The 26,421-nt window shown below is 38.2% G+C and overlaps 1 long non-coding RNA gene across 2 annotated transcripts in view; it reads left to right on the top strand.

Annotated features, from left to right (window-relative positions):
• LOC143655853 (uncharacterized) overlaps positions 1 to 26,421 on the top strand; it is a 131,311-nt gene that overhangs the window by 35,596 nt on the left and 69,294 nt on the right. Inside the window, exons 1-3 of one of the 2 annotated variants that reach the window (XR_013162309.1) lie at positions 359 to 453; positions 6,391 to 6,471; positions 7,099 to 7,266. This is a non-coding gene — a long non-coding RNA (uncharacterized LOC143655853). Of the gene's footprint in view, positions 1 to 358; positions 454 to 6,390; positions 6,472 to 7,098; positions 7,267 to 26,421 lie in introns of those variants that run through there. The other variant, XR_013162308.1, reaches the window with a different exon arrangement.

Here is a 26,421-nt window from a genome sequence, read left to right as displayed (position 1 = left end):
ATGAAAACAACTGGGGTTAGAAAGAGGATGAAATCACATAACCATGAGAAGATGATGAGACCAGTGTACAGGCCTTTAGTCATGATGCGTGAATAATGCAGGGAACAGCAGATGGCAAGTTACCTGTCAAAGGTCATGATGCAAAGGTAGATGGGGCAATAGAAAGTAAAAAGAAGTCAAATTAAAAATGTAATTATTTTTTCATTTGAGAAAAATGAAACATGGAATGGAATGGGGCATCCACGTTAAGGCAAGCCCTGAATTTATAAATAGTGTTTTAAGGAAAGACTAACAGAGATGTGAACATTTAAGTGCAGACTTGAAAAAGTGAAGGAATATACTGTGAGTGAACCAAGAGAGTTTCATTTCAGGCAGAAGAACAGCTAATGCTAGGAACCAGAGTATGCTTGATGTGTTGGGTGAAGAGTGAGGAGGCTTGTGCACTGGAACCAGGTAAGCTGGGGTGATGGACACTGTTCTATTATCTCTATTGCTTTGCATAATTTGGAACTTCATTGTAGGTTTCATCTCAAATTATGGATTTTGGAAAATTTCCGAATTTCAATCTTAATCACTTCTCCCATGTAATCTCTTAGAATTTAATCTAAACAAACTGCCTCTAAAGTACTTTTCAATTTTCTGATTATGGTCATACAGACTTTCTGCAAGCATAATTTTGAGTTATATTTTGAATAACAGATAGTTTCAGCAATACTCTGGAAAGTTTTGTTTAGTGCTTTATTTCAAATTCCTGAGACATTTGCACATTTCCTGTTTCTAATGATGGGAGGCATAATAGTGGAAAGCAAGAGAATGACTTCTCTCAAGGGCTTTTTTCATGACTGTGCATTAGGCAGTGCTTCTAGCATGGATGCCTTATTTAATGCTTCTGACACAATAAATTTTTAATGAACAAATGCATTGTAGTTCACTTTTCTTATTTCTTTCCTTCATTCCATACTGCTTATCCCAAGAGTACTCCCTTCAAAACCTCCTACATTTTGGCTCTATTTTAAAGTCTGCTTCCTGGGAACCCAGCCTATGTCATTGGTTAGAGAAAGCTAATGCTGGGAGTCTTTGGAGCTGGCTGTGGGAATAACCTGGCCTTAGCTCAAACATGCAAAGGATCCCAAATGAACTGTAGCTAGTGCCTGTCAGCTAGTAGGTCTCCTCACAACAGTTAAGGAAGTTATTTCTTGAAGAGAGTTTGAATGTCACACCCCCATAGATATCATGGTTGTCATTTTCTTTTGTCTCTTGCAGTCTGGACCAGTTCTTCAGTCATTCCTTTGCTTCCTTGACGTTGACATTTAGGAAGATTACAAATGGATTAATTTGTATTCTATTCCTCAATTTGGGTTTCTTTTATATACTTTAAGTTTAGATTCAGGTTATGTATGTTTGGGCTTGTTTAGTATATCTTAAAGTTAAATTCAGGCTACACTCCTTTGGAAGGACAGTGACATTGCATTCTTCTATTGTAATCAGGTGGCACAGGATGAATTCATCCTATTTCTGATAATGTACACTTGATCACTTTAATAACATGATGCCTGCCAGACTACTTCACCACCAAATTAATCTTTTCTCCTTCGTTTTTCACTTTTTTTGCATGGGCAGGCACCAGGCATCGAACCTATGTCTCTGGCATGGCAGGTGAGAACTCTGCCTGCTGAGCCACCATGGCCCACCCTGTTTTCTCCTTTGTTTTTAACAGATTGCTAGGGTGTATTGTAAAACTATGTAAATATATTATTCCTCATTAAAAACTCATTTCTTTATTTATATCTGTATGGACTCACAGTTCCCTATTTTCTTGAATAGTATAAATCTGTTGCCTTCACTAAATTTATGCTGCAACTCATTCTGATTTGCTGTAAGAGCCCATTCAGCATTGCTTTTGTGTATTTTTTATATGCCCCCATAAATCTTTAAGAACCTTTTTGTCTTTTGGTTGAAAAATATGTTCTGGCTCATCTTGTATTTTCCTATACTCCAGGCTTCAAGGCAGAAGTATGATGTATTTCTAAATTTTCCCTATATCTTGAGAACCATGAGTTTATGCTGATGCATTCTGTTCTGTTCCAAGACCACAGAGTTCATTCTAGTTTTCACCCTTTCTGTATTTGTTGCTTTCTTTTCTAACAGTGAGAAACTGGCCTCCCATTATCTTTATTTCTTTAACTAATTAAATAAACCCCCCTGTATGGAAGCAGCTTCCAAGTTTGGGCAGCATGTCTTCCCTGTATAGACAGATCTCTGATCCTGCTTGGGCACTGACACCTGATATATTGTCTCGTACTTGGACAATCCCCTAGGCTTTACCCATGTCTAAAATTCCATGCACATTTGCCCCTCTCCCCTTCCTCCCTCATCACATATGGGCTTTTATATTTCTCTTTAGGTTACCACAGTTTAACTTTCCACCACAGGACACCCACCCTTTTCTTACAGACCCGACGGCTTTGTTGCTGAATTTGTTAGAAAGACAAAGAAAGAAGAAGATAAAAAAAAGTAAGAGAAAAAATTGCCTCCTTTTGAATGAGTGAATGTAACATTTACCTTGTGGAGTTACTGCATCCAAGAATCTCATTCACCATTTTAAATGACTAAATTCTGTATTAATATCCAATGACATAATGAGATGAGCCTTTTGTGAAGAAGTTGAATATATTTTCCTCATCAAAAAAATCTGACCTGTCATGGTCTGTGGGTGGACAGTGTTAAATGTTTTCAAAGATGGTCCAAAGAATATCTCCAAATACATGAATTTTAGTAATGTGACCTTCTCATTTTTCTCATCAAGTCGTGGGTTCCTCTTCTCTGCTTTAGTATGGGTTGGTCCCGACACTTCTTGACAAATAGTAGGTGATGGAAGTGATGCTGAGTGACTTCTGAGTTTGGCCTTAAGAGATCTGGATCTTCCTCCACTGCCTGTTGGATCATGTGGAGTAGAACACAGTGCTCTAGTTTACAGCATCAACTGAGCATCCAGCCAGCAGCCAGCACTGACTCAGCCATTTAAGTGAGCTTCCTTGGCCGTTTCAGATGTAGTCAAGCCTCAAGATGACCACAGTCTGATCCCACATCTTGTGGAACAAAAGAACTTCTAAACTGATTTGGTATATCCACAGACAAGTGACAAATAATAAATGGCTATGGCTATATTAAATCACTAAGTTACAGGTGGTTAAAATGCAGTTGCAAATATTCAAGATATATTGGGACCCTGAAACTTGGAATGGGGGCATCTGAAGGGACTTTGTTGAAGCTGAAAGACATGAATGTTAGGTCACTCAGCCTTCCTTCTCAGGAGATAAAATTTGCCCTCCATTGTCTGAGAATACTATTCTTCCTCCATCTCCTGATTTGAAGAACAAATGTGTTTCTCTTTGACAACTACCTTGTTCATTTCTCCTTGTTCTGAGTTTATCATATGTGAGGGTCATTCTCTTTCTGCCACACAGCAACGTGTAATCTACCTAATATTATAAGTTTATTTTACCTTTACCAGGAGAGAGATTTTTAACTCTTAATTTCAGATGTTTCATCTCTGATTCATCCAAAGCTCAGTGAATTCCATCACCTTATCATCTGGAGAACAGAAAATGAAAGCAATCCAGATAAAACAGTCTCTTCTCAGATTTTCAAGCAAATATTTCATGGATAATCCCTTGGAGGGCCCAGAGTACAGATCCATGAGTTTTGTAAAATAATTATACATTATTACCTATAACAATTATCTATACCCTAAAACATTTATAGATTAAGCAAATAAGGTTTGCAGTCATTTTTTTAAACCAATACTTGCAACCAAGTGAACATTGATTCAGGACAGTTAAGGGATTCCAACATTTATGTATTTATACTTTTCAAAATCAATCTTGGGTATCCAAGGTTTTGGAACACTGCTACAATACTGACACAGGTTGGTGCTCATAAAAGATCTTCATTTGTTTTTACATAAAAATGATTATTATGTAAACCTATCTCGCTATTTTTGTCCCTTGAGGCACTGCTGCAGGAGTAGCAGGGACAATCACAGTGCATCACTCAGTTAGCCAAACTGATTTGCTTTCAAAAATGGGCTCCAAAGTGAAAGGACCTTTGCTGGTTTAAATCTGCTGTGTATCCCAGCAAAGCCAAGTTCTTTAATCCTCATTCAGTATTGCTGGGTGGGAGCTCTTGATTGTTTCCATGGAGATGTAACCCACCCAATTGTGGGTGGTAACTTTTGATTAGATGGCTTCCATGGAGATATGTCTCCACCCATTCAAGGTGGGTTCACTTCCTGGAGTCCTTTAAGAGGGAAACATTTTGGAAAAACCTTTACTTATCACACAGCCAGAGACCTTTGAAGTTGAGGAAGGAAAACACTCCCAGGTGAGCTTCATGAAACAAGAATCCAGGAGAGAAAGGTAGCAGACATTTCCATGTGTTCTTCTAGCTGAGAGAGAAACGCCAAACTTCATCGGCCTTTTTTGAGTGAAGGTAACCTCTTCTTGGTGCCTTAATTTAGACATTTTCATAGCCTTGCCTTAATTTGGACATTTTCATGGCCTTAAAACTGTAAACATGCAACTTGTTAAATCACCCCTTTTTAAAATGCCATTCTGTTTCTGGTATATTGCATTCTGGCAGCTTGCAAAGTTGAAAAAATTTTGGTACTGGGAAAGTGGGTTGCTGTTGCAGTTCAAAAATACCAACCATGTAGGAACAGCTTTTTAAATGGAAAAGGGCAGATTCTGGAGGAGTTGTAAGGAGCTTGATAGAGAAGGCCTAGAATGCTTTGAAGAGATTGTTGGTAGAAATGTGGACTGTAAGGATACCTCTGACGAGGCTCTGAACAGAAATGAGGTATGTGTTATTGCAAACTGGAAGGCAGGCTACCCTTGTTTTAAAATGGGTAAAAATCTGGAAAAATAGCTAGTGGTTTTGGCTGGAAGGCAGATTTTAAAAGCCATGAACTTGGATATTTAGCAGAAGAAATTTCCAAGCTAAATGTGGAAAGTATAACCTGTTTTCTCCATGCAGCTCATAGTGAAATGCGGCAGGAAAGAGAGAAGTTGAGAACTGAATTCTGGGACACAAAGAAACCAGAAATTGATATTCTGGAAAATTCTGGAATTCCAGAAAGGGAGACCCCAGAGAGTAGTGCCCCATGTGAGGACTTAAGCAAGCATGGAAGTCAGCCATTACAAAACAAGTGAAGATTTGAGATGGAGTTATCCAGGAAGGATTTGTGAAAACTCCTTTTATCTGATTGGCATTATGCTTGCCCATTTAAAAACCATCTGTTTCTGGTATATCACATTTGGCAACTTGCAAACTGGAGCAGGACCTCACTGAATCCATTTATTTGGCCTTTCTGCAGCAGTGACCCTCTGGTTTGCTGCATACTCAATACCTCAGACTGGCTGTGGATTTTAAAAACCAGACTCCATATTCGATGCCACTATTTGTTTGAAGGCTCCTGGATCTCCTCAGCTCTCATAGATGCTTATCTAAATGACAGTTAATATTAACTAACAAATTCAACATCCTGAATGCCTTTGCAATCACCCACCAAGGGAAACAGCACACTTTATCCTCATAGGTGTTGGTTTTAAAATCCGTTCCACTCTACACCATTAGGATGGGGGATTGGCTCTCATTGGAAATCTCCAGTGGCTTTTAGACTTCAGCATGTATAAGACTCACCTGGGGTCTTATTCAATGTTCCAGGTCTGTGGGCCCTCCCGCAAGTGTATCCTCTGTTATGCAGTGGGCAAGATTTTACATGCAAAATACATTACTTGTTTCAAGTAATGAAACAGACATTCACAAATGATAAGACATAGATTTGGTTATAATTCAGCTTGGTGTTTCATTCTTTTTCAATAGAGTAAGATGATTCTAATGACTGTGATATCTAATCTGAGCATTTCTCTAGCTATTATTAGATTGTTATGTTTTTAAGAACTCCAATGAACATTATAATCATCACCATTTGGATTTATTTCTTAAGTAATCTTGTCATTTCAAGCACTATACTTGATGGATTTTATCCTAGAGCTGGTCTCTTGGTATAGCATAACTTCATGAAGTGCTTGATTTTTAGATTCTCCAGATATTAGGTTAATCAAGTTTGGTCCTTTAGAGCTCTTGATAAAGTTAGTAAGTCCTTGTACAGGCAAATATCTAGGAAGTCTATTATGGTAAATACACTTAACAAGAGCAGAATTTTATTTTATTTATTTTATTTTAACAGAAAATTAAATTTTAATTTTGTATTAATACATGATTTGACATTAAAGCTTTACCCATCAGATTTTTAGACTCAATTATTTTTAACTAATTAAGTAAATATACTATCATCCCATGCTGATGTGATGTTCCTTCTTCATTTAGGCTCTCTGTCAAGGGAACTTCAGGACCACACTCTTTATTCTCCAATTTTGTCCTCATTGATTGGTCCAGAGCCACAAAGTGGTAGGATAAGCCTTATCATGTAATTGAAACTCACTGAAACCTTGGGTTTGAATTTAGCACATTCTCTCTCTGCCCATGCTCTACAAACTGATATTGGGAATTATAGCAAATTTTGATAGTAATACTCGATGGAATAACTAAGTTTCTCCTACCATTTCTGCTTTAACTCGGCACCTAACTCAGTAACAATCCAATTTTTGTACTTTGGATGAACCCCTGGAGTATGTGGGGATTTGTACTGCATTTCAAAATGTTTTGAACCCAACTCAGTGATTTTCACGTGGAAAACATCTGTTGATTCTCTGCCATCTTGGTGGCTGTATACTTAATATAAGTACTTCTTGCTACTAAAATAGTCTTTGTACTTCCAAATCTATCCAAATACTTTTGTATTTAGTCTAAGCTGAAATGAACCTCAGAAATCATTCTCCATAAAACCTCATCACTCCAGGAAGTTGTTGGGAAGTTACTATTTCTGAGAAAGTTGTTTTCGCCCACAGATTTTGCACACATTTCTCAAACACAGGTTTAGGCACTGTATGGTTTTCTCTATTACTCTTCAACTCTTCCTACATTTTTGTCTCTCATCTTTCCTTTCTCTTTATCCTTCTCTGTGTTCTCTTCTAGTAATTGCCATGGCAACTGAGGCTTTGTGACATCTCCAGTGAGCTCATTGTCTGATGCTGCTCCATGTGACTTGAGTAGGTAGCTGGCTTCAGACAGGGAAGCCCTGGGAGTGGTCCAAGTCCACAAGCCTGAATGTGCCAGGAGAATGCTAAGCTCAGTCACTGTCAGGTAAGACAATGATTTTAGTATGAAAGAAGAACAAGAAAAGAGAAAACAACCCTTCCTTTGGATCGAGAATCAATTTCTTAATATCAACAATGGACTGTAGTTAATAGTCATTTTAGGACAATTATAGCAATATTCTTTCATTGGTTGTAAAAAACACACCACACTAATTCCAGTTGTTAATAATGTGGGGGTGATATGTGGAGACCCTGTTTTCTGCATGATGTTCTTGTAAAACAACAAATTTCTCTAATAAAAAAACAAAAGCAGTTTAAAAAGTTATTTAAGCTAAAAGTACCTTAAGTTGATTAGTTGCTGATTAGGTTTCTTCATTTGGTCACTGGCTAGAAACTAGCACCTGATAGCAATTGGAATGAAAAGGTCCATTTAGAGTGAACCATCTTCCTCAGGTCACATCTTTTCAGGTCAGGACAGGTTGGAAGCATCCCAGGCTGTGTCATGGGTCAGGTCCCCTCTGTGAGCAGCACAGTTTAGGACCCCTGGGACCTGCCCTTTCACCTTGCCTTCTCTGGAGTAATGTGTAAGGCTCTGAAGGTTTTCATGTTCCCTTCTGTAATGTGGGAGGAGGGAGAGAAGAGGCTCACTGTGCATACTGTCATTTAAAAACTGATCTTAGATAATTTACAACCTTTTGAGTTTGGTTATACCTTACACGTTGATTTTACAAATCTGCTCCTCTACTTCCCTGTACCCACCTTAAATATTTAGTTTTAAATGAGACTGAATTTAATATTATCTTTTACAATCCTTTTTACAGTCTCACACCCACCTTTGATGAAACTGTTCGTGTTTCAGGTTTTTCCTAAGTCAGAATACATTGGACAGAGGTGATATTTTGATAAATTGAGACTACTGCCTGTGCGAAGGTAATGCAGGGCAGCCCTTAACATATTTCTGTCTTGGTAGAACTTTATGTTAAAAGTTTTGCATATAGAACTCTTTCTTCTACACATGTAGTCTTTAGAACTGTGTTTTTTAAATTCTTTCCCTTAAGTTTTCTCTAAAGGCTAGTTATTTTTTAAATCCTATATTGTATTTATGAGAGATGTTGTATGCTTACATAGTAAACATGCATGGATTTCCATACACAACCCCTCCACCAACACTTGCATTGGTGTGAAAAATTTGTTACCATTGATTACAATACTTTTTTGTAGTTCTACTATTTTTTTAGAATAGTTATATTCACTACAATTCATGAAAGATTATTAAAGTAGTACTATCATCATCATCCATAGATTACAAAGAAGCATTCCTCCCATATTTCCCACCTATTATTATTATTTTGATGCATGTATGTATTTTATTACCCCTCTACCCATATACTAGATAAATGGATAAATGGAGTGTCAGAAGGTTTTTACAATCTCAGTGTCACATGATAAATGCTACATAGTTATACCATCATTATCAAAGATCAAGGCTACAGGATTACAGTAAAACAATTTTAGGTATTTTCTTCTGGCTATTCTCATAAACTGAGAACTAAAGAGAGATGTGTATAATGTCTCTGGTCATTAACATTTGTTAAATCCTAATTTCTTAGTTACACCTCTATCCTCCCATATTATCATTCCCTCAATCTTTAGGGATATCTAGGAAATGACCATTTTAAATTCTTAGTGCTAGAAGGGGTTATCAACCTTATGGGGTAGAGGAATGAAACTGGTTTATGTTCTTAGAGAGACTGGTACTTCTGGGTATCAGAGCTTATATGGCATAGGAACAATTTGGAGGCCCTAAGCTTCTGAAAAAATAAATTTTCTAAGTAAAACATTTCTAGAGTCTGTGCCAGTTTGAAAGGATTTATATATGCTAGAAAAGCCAATCTTTAATTATAATCCAATCTTGTGGGAGCATCCGTGTCTTTTTTTTTTTTTTCTTTCTTTTTACGTGGGCAGGCACTGGGAATCAAACCCAGGTCTCTGGCATGGCAGGCGAGAACTTTGCCATTGAGCCACCGTTGCCCACCCCATCCATGTCTTTTAAACTATATTCAACAGTGTAGCTTGGAAATCTTGATTAGATTATCTCTGCAGAGATGTGACTCCACCCATTCCAGGTGGGTCTTGATTACTTTATTGGAATCCTTTAAAAGAGGACACACTTTGGAAAAGGCTTGAAGAGACAGCTAGCAGACATTGCCATGTTCACCGTGTAACTTTCCAGTTGAGAGAGAAACCCTGGCCTTCATCAACCTTTCTTGAGTGAAGGTAACCTCTTGTTGGTGCCTTAATTTGGCCATTTCAATAGACTTTCTTTATTCTGGACAATTTCATGGCTTTAGAACTGTAAACTTACAACTTAATAAATTCCAAATTTTAAAAACCATTCCATTCCTGGTATATGGCATTCCAGCAGTTAGGAAACTAGAACAGAGTCTCATCTCCTGGCAAATTCTTCTAGGCTCCAAGCATGTCCAAACATCCATGTCTCTGTTCTCCAAGTGTCTGTTCTGCTCTGAAGTTTCTGTCGGCTCACTCTCTGTCTGTTCTGTTTGCTCCAAAATGTCCTCTCTTTTAAAGACTTCAGCAAATGAATCAGAACCACCTGGAAAGGGTAGATCATTCTAATAAAATGTCACACCCATAATTGGGCTTGTCACAACTTAGTGGAGATAATTTAAATCAAAAGTTTCCAACCTGCAGCATTGAATCAGGATTAAAAGAAATGGGTGACCCTGCAAGATTGAATCAGGATTCAAACATGGCTTTTTGGGGTATATAATACTTTCAAACTAGCACACAAGCTTATTATTAATTAACATTGATTACAATAAGTAATATTTACTTTCACAAGCTTTCTGGGACTTTCCATGTCTATTCACAGCTCTGATCAGCAATGACTACAAACAAAACTCACTTTCTCAAACATTCTATAACTTTCTGTATCCATTAAGGCTTGTATTCAGCAATGACTACAGCAAAAGTCACTTTATCAAACCTACTAAACTTTACTCATTTATGTCTTGTAGTTGGCGATGATTGAGCAAAATTTATTTTCTCAAACTTTCTATAACTCTCTTTATTCAGGTCTTGTAGTCAGCAATGACTACAAATAAAATTTTCTTTTATACTAGGAATTGCTAGTTTACAAAATTTTCATATTGCCTTGTACCTTCCTGCTCCCTCCCCACCATTCAGGAGATGGTGCAGCCCCTGGCCCAAAGCCCATGTTGATGGCACTTTGCAGCAAATGCCTCATTGTGTCCTGAGGTTGAGGGTTGTTTTGAGTTTTCTGACTGTCTGCCAGTGGCCCTTGGACCCACAGTTGAAGCAAGGACCTTGAGGCTGGGAGCCACTTTTCAGATAAACTCAAGGGGATAGAGATCTCGTAGTAGTTACTACAATAAGCTCAGCCTGTTCTCTGTTCTTCTGTTTCCTCTCATTGCCTTCTCTTCCTCCTAAACCTTCTGCAAAATTTTAAAGACTAGAAAAGATGATTTCTAACAGATCATTAGTGGGAGTATGCAGCCCCATGGAGAGCTTTTGCAGGCTTTTTGAACATTAGGGGCAGGCTGGTTGATGAAATGGGTTCCTCATAAAATCTCACTTTCCTAGGATCCCAGGCTTACATTAGTATATTTCTTTAGGGCCTTAGAACAGGGCCAGGTTTTCCTTTTTATCCAGAATGATTTCCCTAAGTTTATTATACTTAATTGACTTGGTGGCACATTTTCTCATGCTTTTTAGGAAATAAGTCTTAATAGAGGATCATCAAGAAGATTTCTTGGATACTGAGCCATGGACATATCACAAGCAACAAATCCCTCTCCAGTCCTTGTTTTGATAGAGAGTCATAAATATCTGGGCATAGGGAAACTTTGGCCACTTTCCCTGTCTTTCCAGAACAAATCTAACTGTAGGATGGTATTGTAATTGAGAGTCCCACTGGAGGTCTAGAGTTTCCCATTTTCCAGCTTATTTGAGTGTTCATATTACCCATTTTCCATGGAAAAGAAGCAGAGCAGCATTACCAGAGCTAGTGTGACTGCTTGGCATCCCAATGCACATCAGAACTGGGCTTTTCCCTCACCACTGGTCCAATGTCTTTGGAACACATGGAGCTAAATTGCTTGGTGTCCCTGGAATACCTTTCCTGAGAGATGCTTTGATATACTTCCAGTGGGATTTCCAGGACTTTTCCTAGACAAATTCCAGGACAACACTCTCGAGTCTATCCCCTTCACTTAGCCCAATTTTTGAAACATTGAAGAGTGAGTTGCCAGTTGTCCCTAGGACATTCCTCCCTGGGAAATATCTAAACCTATGCTCTTAAAATGGGACCTGCCCCACTTCAGAGAAGTCTAGGACAATGTTCCCAAGAATACCTTCATCCTGTAATTTCATGTTTTCTGAGGGCTAAAAAATTGAGCTTGCTTTAGAAGAAAGGAAGCCTCACATTCAGCCACGATGGGTCTTAATAGATACTAAATGATTATGGTATGGAGGAGAGACACTGCTCCTGGAAATTACTCAATTCCCATGAGTAACGACCAAAGGTGAATCCTAGAGTGGTGAAAATAATACCTTGTTATATATAAGAATCTTAGCCTAGAATGTTGCATTACAGAAGCTGGAATGTCTCAGAAGGTATTTAAGGTAGACAGAGGAGAAAAAAGGAGACTCTCATGAAGGATAGTGGGTCTTTCTCAAAGACATGAAAAGAGGGTTTCAAGATACCTGGATAGATGAATGAAAGTAAGCTAGAAATGTCTTTCAAAGGGGAAGATAAGAAAGTATGGGGAAGGCTTGGGGAACTGAAGAGGGATATAAAGAGAAAAATAGGAGGGCATCAGCCTCACTTGGCTTCCATTGGATTCTGAAGCCCACATTCAGGTCTCAAGGGCAGTATCACCGACCACTCTGAGTCTACTTGGATGTGCATGGTGTGGAGATGGGCTCCTACCACCTCCAAGGAGGGAGCCAGAGATTAGAGAATACACTGATATTATGTCATGGGGGTGTCTGGTCAAAGACCCCATATTCCTAAAGACATGGAAGCCAAGTGAGAAGAAAAGTGCAAGTACACAGCCCAGCCTCCTGGTCAATAACCATGAATCACCAGTCTAGATGGTTGGAGAGCAGAAGTGCCTCCTGGCTGGCCCTCTAAAAAATTTACTGGAAAGAGTTTTTAGATTTTTGGCTATGCTATGAGAAAGAATACAAGGGTACAGAACAGATCAAGCAAGCAGCCAGAATGTTTATTCAAAACACAGGCAAGAAGAATGTGCAGACACTCTAGCAAGGGGAGGAGCATATAATACTGTTTTAAGGGTTTGTTTTTATATCTTTTCTGTTACTTTTGTAATTTTTTACAAACTATTTTAATTCTCTCCCTTTCTTCTTCCTTTGTTGATGCTATTAGTCATAGATAACTCAATCAGGTGACGGGCTGTTTACTACCATTTTTTTTTTATAGATCTCTCTGCTTGTGGCCTCCCTGCTGTCTAGAATTTGCCCTTTGGTCATTGGCCAGCCACTGCCCTAATTCTAACTCTGCTTCACTAGGACTCTGCTTGCCCCTATGAATGGGGTCCACTCTGTATGGTCACTGATTGTGCCCTAATGATTGTTGAATATTCTGCATATCACCAGCACATCCATTAAATAAAATGAGATAACTGTCATGTTGTCAATGTGATTTTTCTAACCTATATTTTGTTTAAGCCCCTGCAGTGGTTTTTAACTTCTTGACTTAAAAAGTTTAGTTGAAATCATTGGATCGGTCTGTTTGCATTCCAGAAATAGACTTACCTCATGGAAATACAGGCTTGTTAATTCATTGTCATAATATCATCCATGTAAATGCTCCTTTTCCTTTCCCTAGGTAATTTTATACCCCTCAACTTAAGCATTACTTTCTCAGGAAGACTTTCCTGACTATGAAGACTTGGACTGAGTTCCCCCTCCCTACCTATTGAATAGCATTAGGGCTTTATGTACTTTTCTGTTAAAACACTTATTAAAATTTTAATTTTACATTTATTTGTCTAGCTGTGTATAAATGGTTTAGGATTAACACTAGAATACAACTCCACAATAAAGGATCCAGTTTAGCTCACCACTGTGGCCCAATTTTTACCACATGGTATGGTATATAGCATGTACTCAACAAATTCCTGTTGAATATATGTATAAATGAAAGTGATAAAGGAGTTTACCAATTTGCATTTGCAATGTTTTCTGTTTCATCTCAAATATTGACTATTTATGGGGACAACAAGAAGTGGGGATTGATGTATTAGGCTGGGAGCTAATAGTTTCAATCAAAATGCATACCAATTTGGCAATAACTAGTAAATAAGATGACCAGTATGCTCTTAAACCCAGTAATTCCAACTCTGATTTATATCACTGGAAAATCTTCTTATGTGAAAATGGAAATATAATAAAATAATTTTCAATGGTAGTAGTTAGATGTCCACAGTCAAGGTGTTGCCAGGCCGTGCTTTCTTCTGGAGATTCTGAATTCAGTTGTTGTCTTGCCAGAAATCCTCGATGTTACTTGGCTTGGAGATGCCCCTTTACCCCTGGTACATGGAGATCTATTTCCTTCCTTATATTCTCCTAACTGACTATATGCAAATTTCCTCTGCTTATATGGACTTCAGCCTTCTTTGAATGAGTCTACTCTCATTTAATTTGGCTTTGAACATATGATTTACAAACCAGTTCCTATCCACAGTACTAGAGTTTAGGACTCGAACATATCTTTATTGTGAATGTAATTCAATCCATAACAATCTGTACATTATCTTGTGCTACACTGGAAATTTTAGTCAACCATTTTCTGTCTCCATAATTATGGTCCTTCAGGAGGTAACTTTTTAAAATATTATTTACCTGGTAGAATCTTTTAATGCAGTTTTTTTTTTCAATAGCAAATAGATGTTTTATTTGACACAAGGGTTTGGAAAATTACTATTTGTAAAAAAAATCAGAGCCTTATCTCATAATTTCATAATGTCAAGTAAATTCCAGACTAATCAAAGAATCAAATGTTAAGAACAAAACTACTAAAAAAAAATAGAAACTATAGGTGACAATTGCATTGAATAATAAGGGATTTCTAAATATAAAAATAATGTAAGAAACCATAATGTAAATGATTAATAGTATGATAACATCAAAAGGAAAGACTTGGTTCTTAGTTTTAAAATTTTAAGCTTCTATATGTCCAAACACATCATGAATGTCATATGCTGAATTAGGAAATGTATTAACAAGAAATAAGAAAAACAAATAGTAATCAATTAACATATAAAAAGCATATGAGGGAGAGGCAAGTGTAGCTCAGTGGTAGAATTCTCGTTCATCATGTGGGAGGCCCAGGTTCAATTCCCAGACCCTGCACTTGCCAAAAGAAAAAAAGCATATAAAAAGCATACCTTATATAAAAGCCAGCAATTCAATAAGGAAAACACAGCACACTAAGAAAAATGGACAAGGACATGAAAAACTAATTCATTGAAAAAATAAAAATGGAAAATAGCTGAAAAATATTCACCCTCATTCTTTTTTTTTTTTTTCAGAGTTACAGAGTTTATTCATTTCAATGTGTGCACATGCTCAAGATGTTATAATAAATGATTTTTAAAGACATTTTAGTGAAAAGACCTCAGCCAGAGCTCTTCTAATCCTCTAACAAATAGAAAGGAAAAATTTTAAAACAAAGGGGAAAGCAGTATGGATTCCCCTCCTTAATTGGTCTGCATTTATGTTCACTTCTTACCCTTGTTATTAATTTTAGACCAGTTAGGGAGGGGAATCTTTACAGTTTTCTGGTTCATGGTTATACCTCTGGAGGACCCACCCTTTCTCTTTATCTTATCGTGCATTCCCTACCCTCCACCCACAAGTTATGTTCTATATCTGTTCATGAAAACATCAAATTTTTCTTCATTGTCAGATTAATGCCTGCTTATCACAAGTTTAGACTCAAAGTATAGATGCCTTTGTATAGTTGTTTTTGTCAAGCCAAAGGAGAATAATTCTACTTTTCTTAGAATATGTTGAATTAAGAAAAGCACTACTAAATTTTACACGGTCAATTAAATCCTCTTACATGACTGAAATGTTTTCTTTTGCAGGGATATTTTTTTTTAATTTTTTTTATTAATCAAAAAAAGAAAAGAAATTAACACAACATTTAGAAATCATTCCATTCTACAAATGCACTCAGTAATTCTTAGTATCATCACATAGATGTATGATCATCATTTCTTAGTACATTTGCATCGATTTAGGAAAAGAACTAGCAAAACAGCAGAAAAAGATATAGAATGTTAATATAGAGGAGAGAATTAAAATAATAATACTAATAATATATATATATATATAAAAAGGAAAAAGAAAAAAACAAAAACAAAAGATACAAACACACAAACAAACAAACAAAAAAACCATATTTCAGGTGCAGCTTCATTCAGTGTTCCAACCTAGTTACATTACACTTAGGTATTATTGTGCTGTCCATTTTTGAGTTTTTGTATCTAGTCCTGTTGCACAGTCTGTATCCCTTCAGCTCCAATTACCCATTATCTTACCCTGTTTCTAACTCCTGCTGGACTCTGTTACCAATGATATATTCCAAGCTTATTCTCGAATGTCGGTTCACATCAGTGGGACCTTACAGTATTTGTCCTTTAGTTTTGGGCTAGACTCACTCAGCATAATGTTCTCTAGGTCCATCCATGTTATTACATGCTTCATAAGTTTAGTCTGTCTTAAAGCTGCATAATATTCCATCGTAGGTATACGCCACAGTTTGTTTAGCCACTCGTCTGTTGATGAATATTTTGGCTGTTTCCATCTCTTTGCAATTGTAGATAATGCTGCTATAAACACCGGTGTGCAAATGTCCGTCTGTGTCTTTGCTCTTAAGTCCTTTGAGTAGATACCTAGCAGTGGTATTGCTGGGTAGTAATCCATTCTGCCATTCTGTGTCTTTTGATTGGGAAATTCAGTCCATTAACTTTTAGTATTATTACTGTTTGGATAATATTTTCCTCTACCATTTTGGCTTTTGTATTATATATATCATATCTGATTTTCCTTCTTTCTACACTTTACTCCATACCTCTCTCTTCTGTCTTTTCGTATCTGACTCTAGTGCTCCCTTTAGTATTTCTTGCAGAGCTGGTCTCTTGGTCACAAATTCTCTCAGTGACTTTTTGTCTATAAATGTTTTAATTTCTCCTTCATTTTTGAAGGACAATTTTGCTGGATATAGGAGTCTTGGTTGGCAGTTTTTCTCTTTTAGTAATTTAAATATATCATCCCACTGTCTTCTAGCTTCCATGGTTTCTGCTGAGAAATCTACACATAGTCTTATTGGGTTTCCCTTGTATGTGACAGATTGTTTTTCTCTTGCTGCTTTCAAGATCCTCTCTTTCTCTTTGACCTCTGACATTCTAACTAGTAAATGTCTTGGAGAACGCCTATTTGGGTCTATTCTCTTTGGGGTGCGCTGCACTTCTTGGATCTGCAAATCTAGGTCTTTCATAAGAGTTGGGAAATTTTCAGTGATAATTTCTTCCATTAGTTTTTCTCCTCCTTTTCCCTTCTCTTCTCCTTCTGGGACACCCACAACACGTATATTTGTGCGCTTCATATTGTCATTCAGTTCCCTGATCCCCTGCTCAAGTTTTTCCATTCTTTTCCCTATAGTTTCTGTTTCTTTTTGGAATTCAGATGTTCCATCCTCCAGTTCACTAATTGTAGCTTCTGTCTCTTTAGATCTACCATTGTAGGTATCCATTGTTTTTTCCATTTTTTCTTCTTTGTCCTTCACTCCCATAAGTTCTGTGATTTGTTTTTTCAGATTTTCTATTTCTTCTTTTTGTTCAGCCCATGTCTTCTTCATGTCCTCCCTCAATTTATTGATTTGGTTTTTGAAGAGTTTTTCCATTTCTGTTCGTATATTCAGCATTAGTTGTCTCAGCTCCTGTATCTCATTTGAACTATTGGTTTGTTCCTTTGACTGGGCCATATCTTCAATTTTCCGAGCGTCATCCATTATTTTCTGCTGGTGTCTGGGCATTTGATAGATTTCCCTGGGTGTGGGACCCAGCTGGTTGAAAGCTTTTTCTGTGAAATCTCTGGGCTCTGTTTTTCTTTTCCTGCCCAGTAGGTGGCGCTTGTGGCGCTCGTCTGTCTGCACGGCAGTCGGCCCGGGAAACCGCGCGTGGAGGCGGGGGTCGCTGGCCACCGCGGCTTGGGAGAGTGCCGGTCCTAATTGCCCAGCTGGCCCGAAACGCCAAGCGTGACGGGAGGGCCCCGCTATCCAACGTTCCCAGTCAGACCGGGGAGCCACGTGCATGGAGGGGACCCCAGTCGCCAGCCACCCCGGCCGGGAAAACGCGCGCCCCTCGAGTATCTCACCACAGCAGATTCTCCCTGCCCGTTCAGCTGTTCCAGAATGGGGTACGCTGTCTTTTTGGTCTCTGTCGTGACTCTGGGAGCTGTTTCGTATTGTTTCTGTTTCTTTAGTTGCTTTTCTGGAGGAGGAACTAAGACCCGTGCATCTTACTAAGCCGCCATCTTCTCCAGAAGTCTTTTAATGCAGTTTTATTGAGTAATATTCACACAGCAAAGAAACCATCTGAAGTACACAATCTCTGGTGCGCATGGTTGAATGTACAGCCCCATGATCAAACTTAGAACATTTTCATTACTCCAAAAAATATATACAATGAAAAAGAAAACCTTAATCATCCTATACTCCTTATCTCCCCATATTATTCACATATGGTATTGGTGTTGTACTTTTGTTACTGTTTATGAAAAAGTATACAATACTCCTATTAACTATAGTCCATAGTCTGCAATGGTACATTTTTTCCGTATGCCCCTCTATTATTAACTCCTTATAATAACATCATACATCTTCTCTAGTTCATGAAAGACCTTATTAATATTTGTACCATTAATCAGGGACATTCCATCACAAGCTTTCTGTGTTATTCATTCTCAAGTTTTAACCTCTAACTTTCCTTCAGGTGATGTACATGACTCTAAATTCTCCTTTCCATGATACTCAGACCATTCAGCAATGTTAATTATTTTCACAATAATGTGCTTCTGCTGTCCATTTCCAAATGTTTAAATTCACCTTAGTTAAATATTTTGCACATGTGAAGTACCCCCTCCTCAGTCTTTAACCTTATTCTGCATCCTGGTAACGTATATTCTAGATTTTATGTCTATGAGTTTACATATTATTATATTACATATCATGTCTATGAATTTACATATTGTAAGTATTACACATTATAATTAGTTCATATGAGTGAGGTCATACAATATTTGTCCTTTTGTGTCTGGCTTATTTCACTCAATATAATGTCCTCAAGGGTCATCCATGTTGTCACATGGTTCAGGACTTCATTCCTTCTTACTGCTGAATACTATTCCATCGTATGTATATACCACATTTTGTTTATCTATATCTCTGTTGATGGACAATTGGGTTGTTTCCTTCTTTTGGCAATTGTGAATAATGCTGCTATAAACATTGGTATGCACATGTCTTTTCACATACCTGCCTTCAGATTTCATGGGTATATCCACAGAAATGAGATTGCTATGTCTACACTTAGCTCCTTAAGAACCTGCCCAACCATCCTTCATAGTGGCTATACAATTTTACATTCCCACCAGCGTTGAATAAGTGTCCCAATTTCTCTACATCCTCTCCAAAACCAATTGTCTCTTTATTTAATAAGCTGGCAGAATTTTATAGGTATTTGGTAGAACACAGGCAAGGTCCACTTCTTAGCCTTGCTTTGAGAAAAAAAATTCACAAAGATATTTCACAGTAATCTCTCTCCATTATGACTCCTACCTATTATAGAGATATTTTCAAGGCTTTCAATTTTAGGAACTTCTCTTGCCTGACATTCCCAATAAGCTGTGACTAGACTTGCTACTCAAGGTTTTTGTTTTTTTTTAACTTTTTTATTGAATAGTATAACAAATACACAGAACAAGGAAATGGCAAAGCAATAGTTTTCAAAGCACTCTTCAATAAGTAGTTACAGGACAGATTCCAGAGTTTGTCATGTGCTACCATACAATCCTCTCAGGTTTTTCCTTCTAGCTGCTCCAGAATATAGAGAGCTAGAAGGCTTAAATTATTTTTATCATCACAATGGAGTTTTTTTTTTTTTACCTTTTTTGTGAAAAATAACATATGTAAAAAAAGCAATAAATTTAAAAGCACAGCATCACAATTAGTTATACAACATATTTCAGAGTTTGACATGGGTTACAATTTTCCACAATTTTAGGTTTTTGTTTCTAATTATTCTATGATACTGGGGACTAAAAGATATCAGTTTAATGATTCAGCGTTCGTATTCATTTGTTAAATTTCGAGTTGTCAGTTTGTATTATTCAAGTCTCTAAAGTAGGCATTTGGTGCTTGATTCTGATAGGATTCTGAGAAGCTAAGGCATTTATCCCTTGGCTCACTCAATCATTAGTTGATGTTTGTCACTGAGGTATCATTCCCCTTATATTCTGTCTGCATCTGTCTAGTTGACTGAGTTGTTTTGGTATTAAAATGATATTAACTTCATAAATGAGTTAAAGATCCTTTTTTCCTCAAGTTTTTGGAAAAGTTTGAGCAGGATTGATGTTGGTTCTTTTTGGAATGTTGGATAAAATTCCCCTGTGAAACCATCTGGCCCTGAGCTTTTCTTTGTAGGAAGATTTCTGATGACTGATTGTATCTCTTTACTTGTGATTGTTTTGTTGGGATCTTCTATTTCTTCCTGAGTCAGTGTGGGTTGTTTGTGTGTTTCCAGGAATTTGTCCATTTCATCTAAGTTGTCTAGTTTGTTGACATACAGTTGTTCCTAGTATCCTCTTATGATTTCTTTTATTTCTTCAAGGTGTCTGGTAATGCACCTATTCTAATTCCTGATTTTGTTTACTTGCATACTCTCTCTTTTTTTCTTTGTCAGTCTTGCTACTAGCCCATCAGTTTTATTGATTTTCTCAAAGAACCAACTTTTGGTTTTATTGATTCTTTCTATTGTTCTTTTGTTCTCCTGTTCATTTATCTCTGCTTTAATCTTTGTTAGTTCTCTTCTCTTATTTACTTTGGGGTTAGTTTGCCGTTCTTTCTCAAGTTCCTCCAGGTATGCTGTTAAGTGCTTAAGTTTTGCTCTTTCTTGTTTTTTAATATAGGTATTTAGGACAATTAATTTCCCTTTCAGCACAGCCTTTGCCACATCCCATAAGTTCTGGTAACTTGTATTCTCATTTTCATTCATTTCCAGATAGCTATTGATTTCACTAGTAATTTCTTCTTTACCCTCTGGTTGTTTAAGAGTGTGTTATTTAATCTCCACATATTTGTGAATGTTCTCATTATTGGGTGGTTATTGAGATCCAGCTTCAACCCATTGTGCAGAGAAAGTGCTTTGAATAATTTCAGTGCTTTTTAAATGTATAAAGACCTGTTTTGTGCCGCAGCATATGATATATCCTGGAGAATGTTCCATGAGCACTAGAGAAGAATGTATATCCTTGTGTTTTGGGGTGCAACGAACTATATATGTCTGTTGGAACTAATTCACTTATCAAGTTATTGAACTTCTCTTTTTCCTTATTGATCTTCTCTCTGGTTGTTCTACCTATAGAGGAGAGTAGTGTATTGAAGTCTCCTACTATCATTGTTGAAACATCTATCACTCCCCTCAGTTTTGCCAATGTCTGTCTCATGTACTTTGGAGCTCCTTGATTGGGAGCATAAACATTTATGATCATTATACCTTCTTGGTGAATTGACCCTTTAATTAGTATATTGTGTCCTTCTTTGTCTCTTATTATGTCTTTATATTTAAATTCTATTTTGTCTGATGTTAGTATAGCTACCCATGCTTTCTTTTGGTACAACTTATGTGGAACAACTTTTTCCATCCTTTCACTTTCAATCTATTTCTATCCTTTTATCTAAGGTGAGTCTCTTGTAAGCAGCATATAGCTGGATTATGTTTCTTAATTCATTCTGCCAATCTGTATCTTTTAACTGATAGGTTTAGACCATTACCATTCAACATTATTACTGAAAAGGTATTTCTTGAATTCACCATCTTATCTTTTTGATTATATATATCAGGTATATATTTTCTTTTCCCTATTTCTCTTTTTATCTTTTAAATTACCCTTAAATTATCCTCCCTTGTCTAAGGATACTATTCTTCCTCCTTATGTTTGAAGAACAGATGTGTTTCTCTTAGAGAACTGCTTCATTCATTTCTCCTTGTTCTGGATTTATCATACGGAAGGGTCATTCTATTTCTGCATGAGAACACTATGTAATCCACCTGGTATTACAAGTTTATTTTACTTTTACCAGAGAGCTATCTTTAAATCTTAATTTCTGATGTAACATCACTGATTCATCCAAAGCTCAGTGAATTCCATCATATCATCTGGAAAACAGGAGCAAATAAAGAGATGCAACTAAGATACCCTGACAGAACTTTCAAGCAAATATTTCATGAATAACCCCTTGGAGGACCCAGAGTACAGATATGTGGGTTTTGTAAAATAATTATACATTATTGCCTATACCACTTTGTCTAGAATTCAAAATATTTATAGATCAAGCAATAAAATTCATGGTCCTTTTTTTGAACCAATACTTGCAACCAAGTGAACATTGAGTCAGGACAGTTAAGGAACTCCAATACTTATGCAATTTATACTTTCCAAAAACAATCTTGGGTATGCAAGGTTTGGGAACTCCACTACAACAGACACAGGTTGGTGATCATGAAAGACATGCCTCTGTTTGTACATAAAAATGATTACTATGCAAACCTATCTGGCTATTTTTTTTCCTGTGAGGTGCTGTGGCAGGTGCAACAGGGACAACCACATTGCATCATTCAGTTCACTAGCCTGTTTTATTTTCAAAGGTGAGCTTAAAAGTGAAAGGACCTGTGCCAATTTGAATCTATTGTGTACCCCTGAAAGCCAAGTTCTTTAATCAGCATTCAATATTGCTGGGTGGGAGCTCTTGATTGTTTCCATAGAGATATGACACACCGAAATGGGGGTGGTGACTTTTTAATTAGATGGTTTCCTTGGAGATGTGTCTCTGGCCATTCAGGTGGGGTTGCTTATGAAAAAGATTCAGAGCCCATGCAGCCAGAGACCTTTAGAATTGAAGAAGGAAACCACCCCTGGGAGAGCTTCATAAAACTAAAAGCTGGGAGAGAAGCTAGCAGTTATTTCCATGTGCCCTTCCAGTTGAGAGAGAAACCCTGAAATTTATCAGCCTTTTTTGAGTGAAGATATCCCAATGTTGGTGCCTTAATTTGGATATTTCCATAGCCTTGGTTTATTTTGGACATTTTCTTGGCTATAGAACTGTAAACTAACAACTCATTAAATTACACTTTTTAAAAGCCATTCTGTTTCTGGTATATTGCATTCTGGCAGCTAACAAATTAGAGCATCAACTGTCCTTCATATAACTGGAAACACATTAAGTATTTCCAGAATAGGGTGCAAGTCCTTGGGTAATATTCATTCTTAAACTTGATGTCTTACAACTTAAGTAGTATAACATGAACAAAGCTGCATTACAGTCCTCGTTTCTATAACTGATCTTGTGGTCATGATTAATATTTATCACTACCTTCTTTCACTACCCATTCCATGTTCCCTCTAGCACTTCAACAGGCTGTGGTTTTGTGCCTGGTAGGATACCCACACCTTCATTCCTGAAGTTTCAGAGCCATTGGTAGTCCTGCCTGGATTGGGTTGTTGCAGCTTTCCATAGATTTTAATCACAGGGCATGGTAGTACTAAAAGACACCCTAGAGAACCTCCTATATTCCAGGGAATTCTTCTTTACCTTCATGGTAGAGCTGCAGTCCTATTTCCCCCTGATAGTTAGGGTCAATCATCCCAGAAAATTATGTAATCCCCTTCTTGGTTTGTCGAACCCAGGGCATGAGTAGCCCAAAGTGACAAGGTGGCAGTCTTAGATTCCAGTTCAATGGAATCATTGTTGTTTCTCCTCATGGAAGCACTCTCTCTTTTGGACTAAAACCTGTACACCAGCAGAGCTCAGGGTCACAGGGATAGGAAGCAAAATTTTTCCTAGTGAATCACTAGGGGTAATAGTGGTGGTGTCATGCCCATTTCCAGCCCTTGGTTCCTGGACCCATGGTTCCTGGCTATGGGATAAACAACACCAAACAGTGGACACTGCTTCAGAGCATACACAGCTTCCTGGAGAACATTACCCCAACCCTTCAAAGTATTGCCACCTAGTTGGCACTGTAATTGAGTTTTCAAAAGGCCATTCCATCATTCTATCAATCCACCTGCTTCTGGATGATGGGGAACATGGTAAGACCAGATATTACATGGGCATGTGTCCATTTCCACACTTCATTTGCTGTAAAGGTGTTCCTTGACCAGAAGCAATGCTGTGTGGAATGCCATGACAATGGGATGAGACATTCTGTAAGCCCACGGATGGTAGTTTTGGCAGAAGCATTGCGTGCAGAGAAAGCAAACCCATATCCAGAGTATGTGTCTATTCCAGTTAGAACAAATTGCTGCCCCTTCCATGAAGGGAGTGGTCCAATGTAATCAACCTGACACCATGTAGCTGGCTGGTCACCTCGGGGAATGGTGCCACATCAGGGGCTGAGTGTGGATCTCTGCTGCTGGCAGATTGGGCACTCAGCAGTGGCTGTAGCCAAGTCAGTCTCGGTCAGTGGAAGTCCATGTTGCTGAGCCCATGCATAACTTCTATCCCTACCACCATGACCACTTTGTTCATAAGCCCACTGGGCAATGACAGGAGTTGTTGGAGAAAGAGGCTGACTGGTATCCACAGAATGGGTCATCTTATCCACTTGATTATTAAAACCTTCCTCTGCTGAAGTCACCCTCTGGTGTGCATTCACATGGTACACAAACATGTTCATGTTTTTAGCCCACTCAGAAAGGTCTATCCACATACTTCTTCTCCAGGCCTCTTTATCACCAATTTTCCAATTATGGGCTTTCCAAATCCCTGACCAACCAACCAAACCATTAACAACAATCCATAAGTCGGTATATAAATGCACCTCTGGCCAGTTCTGCCAAGCAAAATGAACCACCAGGTGCACTGCTCAAAGTTCTGCCAACTGGGAGGATTTCCCTTCACCACTGTCCTTTAAGAACATCCCAGAACAGGGTTGTAGTGCTACAGCTGTCCACTTTTGGGTGGTACCTGCATATCACACTGAACCATCTGTAAACCAGGCCCAAGTTTTCTCTTCCTTAGTCAATTCACTGTAAGGAACTCCCCAAGAGACCATAGCTCTGGTCTGGGAAAGAGAAGGTAATGTGGCAGGAGGGGAGACCATGAGCATTCGGGCTACTTCCTCATGTAACTTACTTGTGCCTTTAGGACCTGCTCTGGCCCTATTTCATATATACTGTTTCCATTTTATGATAGAGTGCTGCTGCACACACCCAAATTTATGGCTTGGTGAATAAGACAACATCCAGCTCATGATAGGCAACTCAAGTCTCATGGTAACTTGGTGGCCTGAGGTTAAGCATTCAGTCTCTACTAAGACCCAGTAGTAGGCTGAAAGCTGTTTCTCAAAAGGAGAGTAGTTATCTACAGCAGATGGTAAGGCTTTACTCCAAATCCTAAGGGTCTGTGTTGTGATCCTCCTATAGGATCAAAGGCTCCAAACAGCATCTGTATTTGCCACTGACACTTCCAGCACCATTGGATCTGCTGGATCATATGGTCCAAGTGGCAGTGCAGCTTGTACGGCAGGCTGGACCTGTCACAGAAATTCTTGTTCAGGTCCCCACTCAAAATTAGCAGCTTTTCTGGTCACTCGATAAGTGGGCCAGAATAGCACACCCAAATAAGGAATATGTTGTCACTAAAATCCAAAGAGACCAACTAGGCATTGTGCCTCTTTTATCATTGTAAGACAGGCCAGATGCAACAGCTTATCCTTCACCTTGGAAGGGATATCTTGACATACTCCACACCACTGGACACCTAAAAATTTCACTGATGTAGAAGGCCCCTGTATTTTTGTTGGATTTATCTCCTATACTCTGACACACAAATGCCTTACCAGTAAGTCTAGGGTACCTGCTGCTTCTTGCTCACTAGGTCCAATCAATATGATATCATCAATATAATGGACCAGTGTGATGTCTTGTGGGAGGGAGAAATGATCGAGGTCCCTGCGGACAAGATTATGACATAGGGCTGGAGAGTTGGTATACCCCTTAGGTAGGACAGTGAAAGTATATTGCTGACCTTGCCAGCTGAAAGCAAACTGTTTCTGGTAGTCCTTACTAACAGCTATTGAGAAAAATGCATTTGCCAGATCAATAGCTGCATACCAGGTACCAGGGTATGAATTGATTTGCTCAAGCAATGATACCACATCTGGAACAGCAGCTGCAATTGGAGTTATGACCTGGTTGAGTTTATGATAATGCACTGTCATTCTCCAAGACCCATCTGTTTTCAGCACAGGCCAAATAAGAGTGCTGAATGGGGGTGGGCTGGGAAACACTACCCCTGAATCCTTCAAGTCCTTAAGAGTGTCAGCAATCTCTGCAATCCCTCCAGGAATCCAGTATTGCTTCTGATTTACTATTTTGCTCAGTAGGGGCAGTTCTAGTGGCTTCCACATGGCCTTTCTCACAATAGTAGCTCTGACTTCATGAGTTAGAGAGCCAATGTGGGAATTCTGCCAGTTGCTCAGTATATCTATTCCAGTTATACATTCTGGGACTGGGGAAATAACTGAAGAATGGGTCCAGGGGCTCATTGGACCCACTGTGAGATGGACCTGAGTGAAAGCTCCATCAATCATCTGGCCTCCATAAGCCCTCACTCTGACTGGTGTACCAGAGTGACATTTTGGGTCCCCTAGAATTGATGATACTTCTGAACCAGTGTCTAATTATTCCTGAAATATTCCTTTTCCCCAGTGAAAAGTTACCCTGGTAAAAGGCTGTCAGTCTCCTTGGGGAAGGCTTGGAGGAAGATGAACAGTATAAATTTGTTGCAGTGTAACAGGGTTCTCCCTCAAAGGGACCTGGCCTCCCCTTCATTTATGGCGCTCTG

The sequence above is a fragment of the Tamandua tetradactyla genome, chromosome 14 (assembly GCF_023851605.1).
Source record: "Tamandua tetradactyla isolate mTamTet1 chromosome 14, mTamTet1.pri, whole genome shotgun sequence".
Classification (NCBI taxonomy): domain Eukaryota; kingdom Metazoa; phylum Chordata; class Mammalia; order Pilosa; family Myrmecophagidae; genus Tamandua; species Tamandua tetradactyla.
The sequence above is the reverse complement of the archived record's forward strand: the minus strand, read 5'-3'. Positions and strand labels throughout refer to the sequence as shown.